Below are 17,408 nucleotides of genomic sequence, written 5' to 3' on the forward strand. Positions count from 1 at the left end.
AGAGAGTGGATTTGGTGACCTGCCGGGCATGAGCTCAATAAATGTTTCCTTTCCTGATAGGTCTCCTTGAAAGTCACTTTTTCTTTTGTACATTATTTATTTGGTAACAGCTATTGCAAAATGAGTACCTCCTGTATTTTCCTATTTGTCTGATGTTAGCATCAACAACATTGATGCTTGGTATACTTGGCATATGAAAACCTGCCTGGCCATGGGCATTTGTCCTAGCAGGTAAGACACAGATTAGAGTGCCCATCCCTTTCTGAGTACCATTTCTGTCTCCTGTGTCTGACTCCAGCTTCCTGTTAATACAGTGCCTGGAGAGCATCAGTGATGGCTCAGGTGGTGGGGTTCTTGGCTGTCTCCCATATGAGAAAACTGGTTTGCGTCTTTCCACTTCCCCACCCCTCCCCAACCTATTCAGGCCTGCTGGAGTCCTTGAGTGTGCTCTCCTTCTTTGCATCTCAAATGAGTGAAATAAAATTTAATATATATATATGTATGTATATAGAAGGTGTTTGATCACAGTCTACTCAGATTTTAAATGTTGAAAAGTGATGGTGAATTAATTATCCTTCGAGTTCCATTGGCTTCACTGAGATGAACCAAGCATCGACTGTGCACCAGGTACTGTGAGGGTCAGGGAAGAGCGGATGGGTTGGGAGCCCAGTGGACAAGCTTCTTGGACATGACTCCTTGAAGGCAAAATTCAGTAGAGATTGGGAGGAGAGGAGTGACCTGGCCACTGCAAAGTCATGTGTCTAATCCTGCAGAACAGGAAGGGACTAAAGGCCACGCTTGACAAGATCTGGCAGCTCCTTTGTGAAACTGAAAGAAAAGGGTTGCTTGGAGACCATGGGTACCACTTGAACTTTCCTTTTTCCTTTCTTGCCCCAGTAGACAGTGGCGTTTTTATTGTAACCCTTTGGCTGTGAGTTGCTTGGTCAGCAGCAAAACCTTTTTCAGCTAATAATTAAAATTTTAAGACAAGCTGGTTATGTATTTCTGCTTGTGCTGTGTAAATTTCTGTTGAAATTTAAAGTGGAGTTCTTGGCTATTAGAGATGTAGGTTGGTGATACCGTGATTTTTTTTTTAACCTTGCTGGTGTGTATCATGTTTTCCCCTTGAGAATGTTGAAATCCTTCCTGTTGGGAGATAAGAGCAGATGTTGATGAACCAAGGTCACAGCAGAAATCCAATGCCAGGGATAAGAATTCCCTGTTCTTCCCTTCCGTTTGGCTGATCTGATCCCCCTTGCATTGATGGCTGTGAATTCACATACCTCACCCACTCCCTCAGATTCCCTGGCGTGCAGTTGAGATTTCTGAGCCGGAGTCAAGTGTCATGGGTTAATAAGAAGACACGGTCTGCCTTGGATGTTCCCGTATTACCTGAGCTCCCTCATTCTTAGGGTCACACCTGCACTGATGTTATATCAAGTAAGAGCTGGAACCCCCCACCGTTCCAGGAGTGCTGCCATCAGGTTTAGATCCAGCACACTCTTTCAAGGGGGTCGAAAGGAAGCTACTTGTGCAATTTTGGGATGGCCAGGACAAAATTACTGGTCTTGTAATCCAGATAAAGGCAATAGGCACTCTTGAGGCTCCTGTGGTATAGATCTCAAAGCATTTAACAGGCTTTAATTGCAGCCAACTGTGGTGTTGTAAGATGAAGCTCCCAGTGGATAAATCCAGGTTTGTTAGTGATGTGATCATTAGCTCAAGCAGGAATGAGACTGTTGGTGTTGTGGTTTGGAGCTGGGTCTGTCTGGAAGGCCAGGGTTGCTGGGCACAGCTCACCAGCTGTGTGAGCTTGGGCAGGTCATTTGAACCTTCAGAACTTGCCTATTTGTAAAACGGGTGTCAGTAAATAGTGTCAGCTTCTTAATGAACTCATAGCAGAGTGCCTAAGATAAGAGCATGGCACACATTAGCAGAACCTGGGAAACGATAGTTGCCCTTGCTTTATTAACAGCGGTAACTTGTTTACCCTAAAGCGTGGGTACAGTAGGCTGTGTTTTATTATTTCTTGGAAGTTATTAGAAATCTAGTTTGTAGAGTGTGAGGTTTATAGTTCATGGACAAAAGAGAGCCTTTTAATCAGCTTTCTGTGTACCCATGGAACCCCAGGCTGGCAGAGGAATAGATTTCTTCCACCTTGAAGGTTACTTGACTCAGACTTGCCCAACTGGATCTGCCAGTTAGTAGAGTTAGGTAGGGTTTGGTTTTTCTTGGCTAAATTACCCTTGTGGTTATATATACATATATATATATATAAAAGGTAGAGAGGTGAAAGGGGAGACCAGATTCCTGCCCTCAGGGAGTTTGTAACCTAATTAGGTAGAGGAGGAAGAATTAGGGAGAAGGGGTCCAGGAAGTTTACATTGTAGTGGGTACAACTTGGACAGGTTTCTGGAAGGCCAGTTGGGTGAGCTGGAGTTGGCAGTTTTTGTGGGTTGGGGGATGGGGTGAGATGGCAGGAAGCATGTGAGCATGGATACCAAGGTCTGTGTGTCCTCAGAAAGCAAACAGAGCTCATGGCGCTAGGTGGCTGGGGCATGGCTCTGAGCTGCAGTGTGAGGAGTATGGGTCACAGCAAGGACCCACTGGGCTTGTCCGTTTCAGGTCATCAAAAAAGTCTGAGCCTCAAGTTCTGCCTCCTAAGATGGAGTTGCCTACCTGTTGGGGAGGGGAACCTGATGTGTGAGAAACATCTGCCTTAAGGCCACAGGAGGTGTCATAAGACAGAAGAAAAGAGGTGGGAAAATCCAGGATTGCCTAGAGTGTAATGCACCTGGGACTTAGGGGCAGAAGCATGTCAAGTGGATCCCCATACCCTGAGGCAGTAGGAGTGGGGTTATGTGCTAAGCTAGATCCAGCTGCAGCCAACTGGCAGGGCCCCGGCCTGTCCCATGAACCAGGAACACACCAGGTGTCAGGATCCAGCACAGAGCACTTGGTAGATTATTTTAGGTTTGAGATGAGTACCTTCTAGATGTTTCCATTCAGGGTTCTCATTTGCCTGTCCTCAATGCAGAGTTCCAGGCCAGACCTGGGCTAAAAAAGCTGTTCTGAGAGTCAGGGTGAGTGGATGGAGATGAGGGAGGGGGTCTGAGGTTGGGTGGAGACAATCTGCAAGTGCTGAGTGAGGGGAACATGGCCTTGCGCTCTTTCCTTCCCTGTGGGTCTGGTGTTCTGGTGGATGGGATTTGAGACCGGACTGAACCTGTCACAGGAAGTCCCAGAGGCTCTTGGACCTGATTCCTCTGACACCAGGGCACTGAGCCCACGGTAGAAGTATTTTTTTGGTTGTCTGTATCAATCAGTTTTTCATCACTATGACCAAAAGACCAGAAGAAAGGAGGTTTGGTGTTTGGGAGGTTCACAGTGCAAAAATCAGGCCATGGGTCAGGCCTCTGGAGAGGCTGGGCACAGTGGAGGGACATCTCAGGATGATGAGCCAGGGGCAGGGTGACTGTGCGGGAGAGCCGTCTTCTGAAAATTAGCCCCAAGGACCTGAGGACACACAGTGCGCCACATCCTGGACACCGTAACAGAATCAGGTCAACCCATGGGCTGTCCCCATGAGACAGGAATTTCAAAGTCTGTAGGAGTTTGAACCCATTTTGTTCAAGGCATAACAAGGGACAAAAGAGGAGTGACCATCATGGGCACAGTTTGTAACCTTGCATAGACAAGCAATGTAGGATGACTGGCTCTCTGGGGAGAAAGAGTTAGAGTGGGCACTGAGTGGTCCCCTACTGGAGTTTCCATTTGAAGCTCTGTCCCTGCAGCTCCTCTGATGAGGTGCTTTTGTTGCTAACACTTCCTCCTCACTGTGCCCAGGGCTGTGGTTGACCCCTGGCCTCAAGGTGGCCGCCATGCCATCATCGGCCTTGAACTGCTGCAAATGCATCATAGTCTAAGAGTTGGTGCCACTCTTCTAGCCTCTAATGGTGGAAAGTACTGTATTTTGAAGTCTCAAGTTCCTGAGGGGATGTGTGTGTTAGTCTTCCCCTCCCTACATCTGTACCTAGGTGGTTTAGTTACGAAGATTGTGCCAGAATGTGACATTGTGAGGCTTTTCTCCCAAATGTTGTGATCAGATATAGGACAAAGATGGAATGAAGTCTGTTTTGTTGTCCAGCAATCCTGGCCTTCGGATTCTTTTTGTTTGGCATGGCAGCTGTTTTGATCATTGGAGGTCTTCTTTGGACCTTCTTCCTTATCTCTTGGCATTAGAAACTCTGGTGAGATCAAGTTGGGCTCCTGAACTCTTCCAGGGAGTCAAAGTGGTGTGCATTGCCAGGCAGCCAGCCTGTCACAACGGGATCAGGTTTTGTGAGTGCAGGTGATGTTGCATGGACATGAGGGAGGAATTGAGGACTAGTAGGTGCTCTTGGCAGAGTGGACAGCACCTCCTCACAGTGAAAGTGCAAAAAGAGAGCCTGGGGAAGAGGACTCCTTCTCATATCAAGTCAGGCTGGAGTTCAGGTGGGCCGCAGAGTGGGGAAGAAGCAGCTATGGTGAGGTTGCAGCATCAGGGGACAAGCCCCACATGATGCCCTGTAAATAATGTGACCCTCTCATGTTTTCATGTGAAAATAAACATTTGAGAACTCCACAGTGGGTTGAGTGAAGTCCTTCAAAGACATAAAGGGGGTGGCATTTGGCATAGCATGTAAGACACTGCCTAGGACACCTACATTTCATTGGAGTGTTTGGGTTCAACTCCTGGCCCTTTTAAACATCCCAGATTCCTGTTAATGTGCGCCCTGGGAGGCTGCAGTGGTGACTCAGTGAGTTGGGCCCCTGCCACCTACATGGGATTGAGTACCTGGCTCCCTGATTTGGCCTCACCCAAACTGGGCTGTTACAGGCCTTAGGAGGAGTGCACAGCAGCAGTTGGGAGGTCTCTGTCTCCCTGCCTTCCAAATAAAGGTAAACGTGTCAGTATTACTCAACATGCGTAACACCAGGAACAAAGTTTAGGTTGAAGTTTCTTAAGTTTTTTCTCCTTTGAGTTCATTTTGGAGTTGGTTTTGTCTGGTTGGCTATGGAGAAGGGCGTTTTCTTGGCTTAGAGCTATCTACCTTTTGAAATCTCTCAGCCACTGCTCTGGTTTCTCCAATGTGGTGTAAGTTTTGGGGGGTAGAAATTGCCCTAAGGCCAAGATGTTGCTAAAGCATTGCCTTGTCAGAAACCTGTTTCTTTTGCATTTCTCTTAGGAATGCATTAGTCAGTAGGAGTGGTTGAGGATGAGAACCATGGGCTCATTGACAAAGTGCAGCTAAGGTGGGGAGGAAGGCCCAGTCATCCTGCAAGAAGCTGTGGAAATGTTTGCTGTGTGGATGAGCAGGGGCTTAAAAGGTTCCTTTCTGTGTCACTGTTACTCCAAGGTATGCAGGGAACACTTTACAAGGAGCAAGCTTTTGGCACAGCAGTTAAGACACTGCTTGGGATGCCCACATACTATACTACAGTGGCAGGTTCAAGTCCTAGCTGAACTTTCCTTTCCAGCTAATGCACATTTTTGGAAGCAGAGGTGATGGTTCAGGTCCTTAGGCCCTTGCCACTCACAGCAGGGGAGAAAAAGTTCTGGGCATCCTGGCTTCTGCTTGACCTTTGCAGGCGTCTGGGGAGTGAATAGTGGGAGAGAAGATCTCACTATGACCCTCTTCATCCCTGTATCTCTGCTTTGCAACTGAACGAAAAGAAGTGAATAATAATTTTTAAAAGAAAAAAAAACTTGTCTATTTAATGCAACACTACATTAATTTTATTTTTACGTACTTTTAAAAAAAATTACAGTTCAAATAGCATGCAGTTCTTTTTGAAAGGTTAAATTGGCAGGACCTTTGGTTTCCTGACGGAGAGTAGGGGAAGGCCGCACTATTTTCCTCCACTTTTTGAGGACCTGTTTACTTCTGGAAAGGAGTGAATATTTGAAGTGTCTCAATTTTTAAGAAAAATGATTTATTTGAAAAGAAAAATTATATATAGAGAGGGAGGGAAGACAGAGATAAAAGCTCTTTCACCTGCTGCTTCAGATCTCCCCCAGATGGCTGCAATGGCTGGAGTTGGGCTGGCTTTTACATTTGTATGAGAAGGTAGAGAGAAAGATACTCAAGTAAGATGAGGCTTCCACATGCTGGCTCACACCCTAAATGCCCACAGGGGCCAGTGTTGGGCCATCCAGGTGGCAGGAGCCCATGCCCTGACCAATGCTCCCCCCCCCAGGGTATGTGCTAGCAGGGAAGCTGGAGGTGTCCAGAAACTATCGTGTTGAAATTATTAAAATCACGCAAAGCTTTGTCTTTGAGTTGTGGAACCTGGCTGCTTGCTCACTGAGTGTTGTTTACATGCCAGGCCTGAGTGGGTGCTGGGGGATGCAGAACTGCTGTGGCCCTGCTGCGTGGAGCTGACATGCTGACCGGGCCTGGGAGGAGGGAGGCAGAGTGACATCATTAACTGTGGCCCTCGCTGCAGAGGGAAGATCAGTGTGAAACTACAATTGTGGGGTTTGGCCTGGTTGGGGCGGCGCTGGGAGAAAGGGATTGAAGCAGAAATCTGAAGGATGCCTGGGAGGATTCCAGGGAGAGAAGATCCTGAGCCAGGAAGCAGCTGGTGGGAGGAGAGAGGTGTGAAGGAAGCCCAACGGGGCAGCCAGGAGAGAGTGACGGGGAGAGGGTTAACTCAGGTGTGCTCTTTGGAAATACTATACCTGCAGTGCTTTTACTGGGGCTGGTGTTTGGTGTAGTGGTTATGTTGTTGTTTGGGACATCCTCATTCAATATTGAAGTGTCTGATTCGTATCCTGGCTTCTCTACTTCTGATCCGGCTTCCTGCTAATTCACACCCTTGGAATGCAGCAACTGATGGCCCAGCACTGGAGTCCTTGCCATCCACATGGAGACCCAGATGCAGTTCTGGGCTTCCTGGCTTTGTCCTTGCCCAGCTCTGGCTGTTGTGCACATTTGTGGGGAGTGAACCAGTGAATGGGAAATCTGTCTGCCTTTCCAATAAAGTCAATGTTTAAAAATGAAAAATTTTTTTTTTTTTTTTTTTTTTTTACCAAGGTCACCATTAAACTGCAAGTGCTTGGCGTCTGAGCACAGTTTTAATGTGCATAATGAGAGGCCTTAGGTTTCTTGCTGTGGTAGACAATGATGCCTGTGGCAAAGTCGCCCAGAGCTGTGCACCTGTTAGGTTAAGAGGCAAAAGGGGAATTCAGGCTACTACTCAACTGGCCTGAAAATCAGGGAAATTATCCAGGCAGGCCTTGTGCAATCATAGAGGTCCCCAGGGTGGGGAAGAGGCAGGCAAGAGGTTTGAAGATGCTGGGCTTGTGGCTTGCCGGGGGAAGACAGGCCAGGCGGCAAGAAAAAGCAGGCCACATCCAAAGCTGGAAAAGGGTAGGGAGACCAGTTCTCATCAGGCAACTCCTGGAAAGGCCAGGAAGGCCTGAGTCGGACTTTGGACTTAAACAGTTAGCAGATATGAAAATGTGAGTTTCCAACAACTGAGTATATGGTAAATTGGAGCAGGAGAAGGAGAAAACCGGCACAATTTGGCACTCATGACCTCTGGTCTTCTGTTTACCACATGCAGGGCAGAGGCCCTGACCACTTCCTGCTGCTGGTGGTGGCCATAGGGTGATGCTAGGTCCCTGGGGAGAAATGGTTGGCTGGACATACACACAGGCCCTCACTCCAGCTCACTCCAGATGCCTCTCAGCTCTGCCCTGAGCAGAAGGCCTGCCAGGGTGGCAAGTTCATGACCAAACCTGTGCCCCTGGGAACACTGCTGAAGAGATGTGAACATCTAGGACTTCTGCCTGAAAAAAAAGCCAGACTGCAGGCCCAGCACAGGAGCCTAGTGGCTAAAGTCCTTGTCTTGCACGTGCCAGGATCCCATGAGTGCCGGTTCTAATCCCAGCAGCCCCGCTTCCCATCCAGCTCCCTGCTTTGTGGCCTGGAAAAGCAACTGAGGATGGCCCAAAACCTTGGGACCCTGCACCCACATGGGGGAACTGGAAGAAGCTCCAGGCTCTTGGCTTCGAATTGGCTTAGCTCCAGCTGTTGCGGTCACTTGGGGATTACTCTGTTTTTCCTCCTCTGTGTATATGTGACTTTCCAATAAAAATAAATACAAAAGAAGAAGAAGAAGAAGAAGAAGCTGCCGCCAGACTGCTTGTAGGGAGATGGAGAGCTTTAGCCACTACTTTCCCTTTTAGTTAGTTTGGAAATGATTCTACAGAAATGACCAAAGAGGGCTGTGAGAATAATACCTGTTCATGCACGGCTCACTGAGCCGAATAAGATGATGAGTGCAGAGTTCTCAGGTGTATGGTGGGTCTGTTACTAAAATAGAACAGTCGTTTTATGTTATATGAATGATTTACTAGCAATTCTACACACTCACACACAGCCTTGTGTGGATATTTTCTTGTTATCAGGACTGATTCTCTAGTTCCAAGGGAGGGGAGGCACGCCCCTGCTCTGTAAGAGGCAGGCTAGCAGGGGTGCTAGGTGGGGAGGGCAGGGCAGAGCAAGTGTTAATTCCTCTTCCCCTTGCCGGAGCGGAAGGCAGGGAAGGAGGATCTGTCATTTTACAGGGAAGAGCTGAAGTAGAACTCCTCAGCAGTCGAGAGGGGGAATGTGCCGTGCTGAGGGTAGCCTGGCGGTGGTGGGTGGGTGCGGATGACCCCTTAAGCCCTGGTCCCTGGGGAGCAAACCCAGAGAAGGGCCAGAGCTTCTGTTGGGGATCCCTGGAGGGTGGAACTGGGGGAAGGCAAGGGTTCTCATGAGGCCGGGTGGCTGTGGTGACCAGACAAACCTGCCTCAGGTGGTCCATTCAACGTGGGCTGCCTGGGACTCTCCAACCGCAAGTCCACAGCTGCCACGGCACGCGTGGAGCTGCCGAGTGCTTCCGCTGCGCTGGGGAGTCTTCATCATTCATCTTCCCGAATGGAACATTTTTGAGTGAAGGGCGGGGGATGAATGTTAGGCTTTGAAACAACAGGTGTGAGCCGGGACAGTAGGGGACAAAGCTGACTGTGTGGGCAGCCTAACCAAGGCCTCGAAGCATTAACCATTTCATAGGATGACCCTACACAGCTTTCAGTGGGAGGAGGAGGCTCACAGAAATAGGGGGGCTTGTCCCAGGGGTCTTTTGCCCACAAAAGACAGCTTGCTGATACAGGGGTCTGTTTTCTTTATACCGCTGAGTATAAAGCAAGTTTTTTTTTTTAATCCCAAAACTGTTTGTCCTTGTATTTTGAGTCCTTGCAAAACTGTTTTGAGCGCTGCCCTTCTGATTATTTTATTTTAAAAGATTTTTATTTATTTGTAAGACAGAGTTACAAAGAGGGTCTTCCATCTGCTGGTTCAGTGCACAGTACAACCAACAGCGGGGCCTGGGCCAGGCTGAAGCCAGGAGCCTGGAGCTTCTTCCTGGTTTCCCACATGGATGCAGAGAGGCCCAAGGACTTAGGCCGTCTTCAGCTGCTTTCCCATGTACATTAGCAGGGGGCTGGATTCAAAGTGGGACTCAAAACTGCGGCTGTATGGGATGCCAACACTGCAGACAGAGGCTTAACCTTCTGAACCACAATGCTGACCTGATTATTAGATTGTATTTATTGAGTCAACTTAAATTGCGGATACTATTAGAGACTAAATTTGGTTTTAAAATCCTTTAAATCAAAATATATTACTGATTTGAAAAAGCAAAATGACAGAAAGAGAAAGACCTTCTGTCAGTTCACTCTTCCAAACGTCCACAACAACCAGGCCAGGCCTCAGCAGCCAGGAGCCCCACCTGGGTATCCCATGCGGGCAGCACAGACTGAAGCTTCGGCCAACATGAGCCGCCTGCCCGGGTTGTGTATCTTCAGGAAGCTGACATAAAAGTAGAGGTGGAATTCTCACTTGAACCTTCAGATCCAGTTCTGCCTAACCCACCACACCATACTTGCCCCAGTACATTTCAGGAGACAGAAAGAAGGAGGCCTACATTCTGTATTAATTGCTCAGGATTTTCCCTTTTGAAAGGCAAGGACGTCATCTAGCTATTTGGTTCACTCCCCCAAATGCCTGCAGCAACTTGGGCTGGGCCAAGCCGGAGCCAGGCGTCAGGGTCTCTGACTGTGTGGCGGGGACCAGGTACTTGAACTGTCCATCACCTGCTGCGTTAGCAGAGCTAGGATTCAAACCTGAGCCCTATGGTAATGGGTTGTGGATGTCCCACACAGCGGCCTCGCCACACAGCAGACACTTGTTCTGATTCTCAGACTTTGACAAGTCTTAGATGTTAGAAGTTTTAAAATGTCCTGGAAAACTGGGTTGAGCATTGCTGTCTGATGAAGCCATGTCAAAGAAGCATACAGAGTTACATTTCCATGGCTTCATGAAACAAGAACAAAATCATTTTCAGCGAATGTTTAGTATACCATGATGAAATGTTTTTATGAAGTGGATGATCAAATGTTGAACCACTTTCTCTCCATTCATAAAAGTTTAAATAGACAAATTGAGCAGAAAGGCTTTTTTGGAATCCCCTCACGATTCCTTGTTTTCTTTTGCTTAGGTATACATGGTATGTAAGGCAGACCCGGCATGCGAGGGCCACTGTGATGAGAGTCAATGTAGTTGTAGTGGCAAGAGAGGCATTGCGTTATCAGACTACGGGGAAGGCAGGCTAGGATGAAAATCTGATCATTTCTGGAGTGACTGAAATTTGGTTCCTGACCCCAGGTGACAGAGCAGGTGCACAGGTTTGCCGCCAGGCTCTGCTATGGCTGAAAGATTGCAGAAAGGCAAGAAGCAGGTGGGCTCTGGCTTATGGCTGACTGGGGCAGAAGCCACGGGCTGGGGTCTGTGTGAGGCAATGGGGAGAAGCAGGGCACGCTTTGTCCCTGACCAGGAAGCAATGGGCAAGGTGGTGGGGGAGAGAGCTAAGGGCCAGGAGGGATCTGCAATCCAGTGACACCACTGTGCCTTGCCTCTCCCGGGATAATAGTTGGCTGCCTTTTCACACCCTCCTGTCTGTAGCACTTTGGAAAAGGAATGGGGAATGTTGATGTGTAGGTTTTCTGAAGGACCAGTTGATTCAGGTGCACAAAGTTGAAAGACTGGATTCTTACAGAGGCAGGACAGTAAAAACAGGCAGAAAGGCAAGCTCCTGTAGTGTATGCTAGCCCCCCAACAATTCATTCTTGCTCATTCTGGCATCTGAAACGTGATTTGCAGGCTGACTTCCCATTTGCTTGCCCACTCAGCCTGCAGTGAGGCCCTGGAGTGTGCAGGCCCTGCCAGGTTAATCCCTGCTGGGGGTGAGACCAAGCCAGAAATGGACCTTACTTCATACGACAGCAGGACAAGCACGGCAAGGGTCATCGGGCACATGATGAGAACAAGCAACAGCTTTGGGTAGCAATGGCTACCCAAAGAGCACCCCCAGAAATAAACTGAAAACCTAAATGTAGTTTATTTTTAAAATGAAACAGAAAGTAGCAGGTAGTTTAAATTCTTCCCTTTTCAAGGTTGTGAGGCCAACGGTTATTGCCTAAAGCAGGTAAATCAGGGATGAACAGGTGGCCTGGTGATTAAGACATCCTTTGTGACAGCCACATCCCAGGTCAGAGTACCTGAGTTTATGTCCCAGTTCCGCTCCTGTTTCCAGCTTCTTGCCAGTGTGCTCTGGAAGGCAGTGGAGGATGGCCCAAATGCTCAAAACAATTGGAGCTCCCAGCTTGCAGCTTCAGCATGGCCAGCCAATGCTGTTGCCAGCATCTGGGGAGTGAGCCAGCAGGTGGGAGAGCTTTCTCTCTGTCTCTGCCTTTGACATAAATCTAAATTTGGAGGAGCCACAGCAATATCAAGTTTATAATAACCTGGAATTAAAGAGAAGTAAATCTAGAATAAAAAAAAAAAAAACCTAAGAGTTTTGACCCGAGGGTGAGGTTTAGAGTGAAATGTTGAACTCTCTTGCTTCCTACCGTTGGTTCTTTTTGATTTCTTATTTGTACTTACCACAACAGAAATTCAGCACTGATTTGGTAAATGTAGGGGCCGGAAGCCGGTGCTGTGGCACACTGGATTCAGTCGTAGCATGCACTGCAAGCGTTCCCCTTCAGGCTGCTGGTTCCAGGTCCAGGAGCTCTGCTTCCCAGCCAGCAACCTGCTGAGAGTGTTTGAGAGGAAGTGAAAGACCAGGACCCCAAGTGCTGGGGTCCTGGCTGCTCTTGACTTTGGTCTGGCCCAGACCTGATGGTTGAGGGGCATTTGAGGAGTACACCAGTGTACAGAAGAGCTTTCTCTACATCATTTTGTCTTTAAGTGAATGAATAAAGTTAAAAAAAAAAAAGTAGGAATGACACAATTGCCAAACCAATGCCATCTTCTGATTTTTAAAGTCCTAATTTAGACAAGCTAAGGAGGCTGTTTTAAGTTGAGCAATAATAGAATGCTTGTTCTAGTGAAGCCGTTTTTTACCTTTCTGGGACCCAGTGTATACCTAGAGGCAGACTCTTTAATCCTTGAGGAAGTGACTTACTGCCAAGGACAAGGAAGCAGAGCGGCTATTGGCCCTAAAGTTTGAAAAGCGTCCCAGTGTCGAGTACTTTTGCTGGACGGTGTTGTGCAAGTTTACCAGCTCTCCTTGGAGGACTGGAAGGTATGGCTTTCCTTGAAGAACCTTGAAATGACTTTGTAGTGAATACTGTAGCAGTGGGTCCAGCATCTCTGTGGTCTTTTCTGGACTCCAAAGACCCAAATTTCTTTTGGGTCCTGGGTTACTTGCCCATCTTGTAGGCTTAGACTTTTATCTTGGATTTTACTGTTTTCAGGTCTCTTTCAAAACAATGACAGCGGTTTTGCAACTTTTTGATCTTGTCCTTTCAACATGGGTTTCTGGTATGTTGGAATCCTCCAGCAGCTTTGCTTTCCAAGCACCTTTAAACAGAGCTCAGAGAGGAGCTCGGCCATTGGTGCTGCGGCAGGTGGATTTTGCTGTACGTTTCGGCGTCTGAATCGATCTTGGGTGGAAGCCAGTTTTTGCCCTTGACTTGGGAGTTAGTTCCATCGATTTTCTCCACTTCCCCCAGGCCACCTCTCCTGGCACTCTGAATGTCGGAGCTGTTACTGTAGTTTGGATTTGCTTGGAAATGGCGGTGACCACTGCCCGCCTGGTTGCTGGGAGTGTCCCCAGGGCTTGGCGCTTGGCATCAAAGGGTGCTGAGAAGAAAGTGAAGAAAATAGGATTTGAGCAGAACTGGATTCTGGTATGGGCTGGGGGTCCCCCACGGTATAGTGCCCCTGCTGCCACTGCTACCATACCTGCATCCTCCCTGCCACCTCAGGAGCCAGCCGTGTACCACACAGCTCAGACCAGCTCCCAGAAATAGGTGGGCCCTGGCAGTTTATACCTGGTACTGTTTCACCTTTTCTGTTTGTTCCTGTCAGCCATAACCTCAGCCCCACAGCATGTGGCCTCCTGCCTTTCAGGCCAGTTCTAAGCAGAATTGAAGAGCCTTCCTATTTCCTGAACCAGAGAGGGGAACTTAACCTTGAGGATTCCAGCTGCGGACTTACTGAATGGGGTCACAGTGTTCTCTCAGATAACACTGCCTTACAAGCCCAGGACTCTGGGAGCAGATGAGGCCAGAGCAGGGGCGCCCTCTGCTGTTTGGTCTGTGCTCTTCCGCCTATATGGATCCTGGGGAGAACGAGGATGATGCTGGGCCATTCTCCTTGCACTTGTGCGTACTTCCTTTGTGCATACTACCTTTGTGGAGTTCTCAAATTTGATGCCTTTTTTTCCCCTCAAGTCTCTCTGCTGTTTCTATTGGGTGTGATTGCTTTCGTCAGCAATAGCTGTCTTGGCAGGACCTTTTATTTGCAAGAGGTTGGCAAGGCATTTTTGTCACTCCATTTTGTCACTCCAGCCCTATCCAGCCAGTCCATGTGAGACTTATGTGCCTCCTGCCTTGTCCCACAGCTGGTGGCTGCTGGGCCTAAGGGAGCAGGTAGAGTAGAATGGGGTAACTGGAAGCCCACACACTCTGAAAGACTGTGCTTTTTAAGCCACAGAAAACCTAGGAGCACTGGTTACACTTGGGTCCAAGAGGCAGAAAAAGTGGCGTAACCTAGAGCACAGACCCCCATTTTGATGCACCAGGGGGTACCCACTCCATGGTTTGTTCTGGCCCCTTTCCTAAGTCTCTGCCGTGCCATGCCCTTGGTCGGCCCACTCAGCTGTCACCTCCTGGTGACATCCTTTCTCCTTGGGCAGCTGGTGTCCTCACAGTGCCTGTGACACCTCCTCTGGTTTAGTGACCTGCTCATGGGTCAAGTTCCCCCAGGGCAGAGTCTGAAGGGTGGGGATAATTGCTCATTCCTTCCTGGAGGCTCTTGATGAACCAGTTAATGGGGTAAGGAATGAAAAGTGGGATAAACAGGAACTAAGCCGGCTGTCTGCCTGCCTTAGGGGCTCTGGAGCCTCCTGAGGTGTGAGGGAGAGGAGGAAGTGGTTAGAGAAGACAGTTCCTCTGTTATCTTTACAAGACCCCACCCGGCCCCACCCAGCCCTGAGGGAGTGCTTGGATTCTTCCTGCACCCCCAGTCTGTTGTGGTGTGCAACACTGGCTTGCTTCCCTGTCATTCGTGAGGTTCCCATTTCATCTGGGCTACCCCATTCTGGGGTTTTGTTTCCTAAGAACTTTTACTTATATTTTACAGATCGATCTCTTTATTTGAAAGTCAGATAACAGGAGGGTGAGCCAGAGATCTTCTCTCAAAATGGCTGCAGTGGTCAGGGCTGAACCAGGGAAAAGCCAGGTGCCTGGAACTTCATCAGGTTCTCCCACATGGGTGCAAGGACCCAAGGACTTAAGCCATCTTTGCTTTCCCAGGCATAGCAGGGAGTTAGATCTGAAATGGAGCAGCTGGGACTCGCACGGGACCACATAGGGATGCTGGCACTGCAAGTGGCAGTTTAACCTGCTTTATGTATCCCACACTGCTGGTTTCTAGACCTTTTATTTTTATTTACCAACTTAGAGCAAGCTCCCACCTGCTGGCTTGTTTCCAAAATTCCTGCAGCAGCCAAGATGAGGCCAAAGCGAATTGTAGAATTAAATGCAGGTCTTCCCTGGGGTGGCTGGGACTGAGTGCTGGAGCATCACTGCTGCCTCCCAGGATGTGCGCTTGCAGGGAGCTGGAATAGGGAGCGAGTCAGGACTTGGGTATGAGATGTGAGCTTCTGCCCTTGATTTATTTATTTTAATATGTTTTTATTTTCCTTTTACTTAAAAGGCAGAGATAAAGACAGATGGACAGACAGGCAGATCTTCCACCATCTGCTGGTTCATACTCCAAATGCCCATATCTGCCAGAACTGGGCCAGGTTGGAACCAGAAGCCCATAATTCAAACTGGATTTATAAGATCAAGTGCCCCCAAGCATTGGAGCCATCAACTGCTACCTTCCAGGGTGCATTCGCTTCTCCTCCCACCCAGTTCTGGCCCTGTTACCAGCTCAGGTCCATCCTGTGGTCCAGGCTAGTTCACCTCTAGGGCACTTGAGGGGGCTGCTCTGGAGGATCCCAGCAGCCCCAGGATTGCCCCTGCCCTGCAGCAAGAGATACTTCCAGCACCAAGGCTGCTGCCCTGCGCCCTCTGTGGCTCCGTGTCCACTCTCTGTCCTGGCAGGTGCCGCATCATTCCAGCATAAGGTGAACGTGGAGGCTTACTTTGATGAGTGGCTAGCAGCCTGGGAGGAGGAACAGGAACAGTACCTGGATGTGTGGTCCCTCCACAGCCACCTCTTCTTCTGTGTCTCTCGCTGGAAACCGTCTGGCTCCCTCTCTGCTTTCCCAGGGCGTGTTCCTCCTGTTAGACCAGCCACATTAGGCCTTGGTTGTACAAAGATGTGGTATCCTTTCTTGGAATGCGTCCTCTCCTGCTGTTGCTGCAGAGGGCTGCTGCTGAGGGGCTGTCAGGATCCTGTGTATCTGTTTGATGTCTGCACCTGCCAGGGGTAGGTTTCTGAGGCTGGGAGTGGCTTCTGTTCGGTGTTGGCAATGTGTGGCTTTAGCTCTGTGTTTGTCCTCCCCACCCTAGTCTGTTCCTGGCTGGCTAGTCTTAGGCGGTTCTTGTCAGGGACGATGGAGAGACAGGAGCCAAGGAACCCAGCAGGAGGCAGAGGTGTTGAGCAGGAGCCCCTCTGGCTATGACACTGGGAAACTGTGAGGGGTGTGGGGAGGATTACTGGACCTTGCATCCATCACTTCTGAGTCACCCCCCAGGTCCTTTGTGGGAGCTGGACTAGACGCAGTGTAGGCACTTGTCTGAAATGATACGGGGATGCCAAGAAGTCAAAATAGGTTCAGAAAACAATCAAGTTGCATGCCGTAAATGTACTCCATATCTGCTTGTCAGTTATATCCCGCTAAAACGGACACGGGGTGGGAGAAGGAACTTGGAAGGAGCCCAAGGTTGTAAAAGGGAGTAATTCAGCAGAATTGCAGCTCAGGTCAACTTTTTCTACCTTCTAGGATAAAGTATTTTGTTTATTTTTAAATTTTAAAGCTGCATTTTTTTCATTTCAATTCAAAAGCAGTAAGAGATCTATCTGCTGGTTCTTTCCCTAAATATCTTCCTGGCAGGTGGGATTCAGCCAGATGGAATCCAGGAGCCCAGAACTCAATAGAGGTCTCCCATGTGCGTGGCAGGGACCTAAGCACTTAAACACTTGACCCAAGCACCTGCTGTTCCCCTAGAGTGTGCATTATTAGCTGGAAGCTGGAATTGGAAACGGAGCTGGAACTGGAACCAGGCACTCCAGGATAGGAGGTAGCCATCCCAAACACGGTCTTCACTGCCGTGCCAAATGCTTATCGTCAGAGTTTAGGCTCTATGTAAGTATATGAGGAGGCTTCAAAATATTCATGAAAAATTCACATTATTTTTTAATTAATTTTTCCATGAGCTTTTCCTGAAGCCATTTCACCTGAGCTTAGGGCCTAAGATGTGGTCAATGTACCCATGGAAAATAGAAAGGCACAGTGCTAGAAATGGCTGTTCTAAGGCTTATGACATATAACATGAACATTTTCTTCCCAGTGTTAGAAGTAGCGCTTTTGTCTCTTGAGCTCCGTGTCATGTCTTTGTCAGATGCTGGGACCGTGCTCAGCGAGGAGTGCTGACCCTAGGCGAGATGGGTACTCCCTTCCTTCTGTCATTCTTCTGTTCTTGCTCCCGTGGGAGTGTGTTGTATTCATTCTGGGACCCCACCTGGGTTCCCCCTCAATGCTTGGGCTGCTGAATAATTAGTGGACATCTTTATACAGTGTAATTCTGGAGGCCTTTGGCTTGTCTGTGTTTTTTGTTAAAAGTACCTTCAATT

General features: G+C 48.6%; 1 protein-coding gene across 3 annotated transcripts in view; it reads left to right on the top strand.

Annotated features, from left to right (window-relative positions):
• ITGA6 (integrin subunit alpha 6) overlaps positions 1-17,408 on the top strand; it is an 82,236-nt gene that overhangs the window by 21,837 nt on the left and 42,991 nt on the right. The window lies entirely within an intron of this gene.

This window comes from Ochotona princeps, chromosome 5 (genome assembly GCF_030435755.1).
Source record: "Ochotona princeps isolate mOchPri1 chromosome 5, mOchPri1.hap1, whole genome shotgun sequence".
Taxonomy (NCBI): domain Eukaryota; kingdom Metazoa; phylum Chordata; class Mammalia; order Lagomorpha; family Ochotonidae; genus Ochotona; species Ochotona princeps.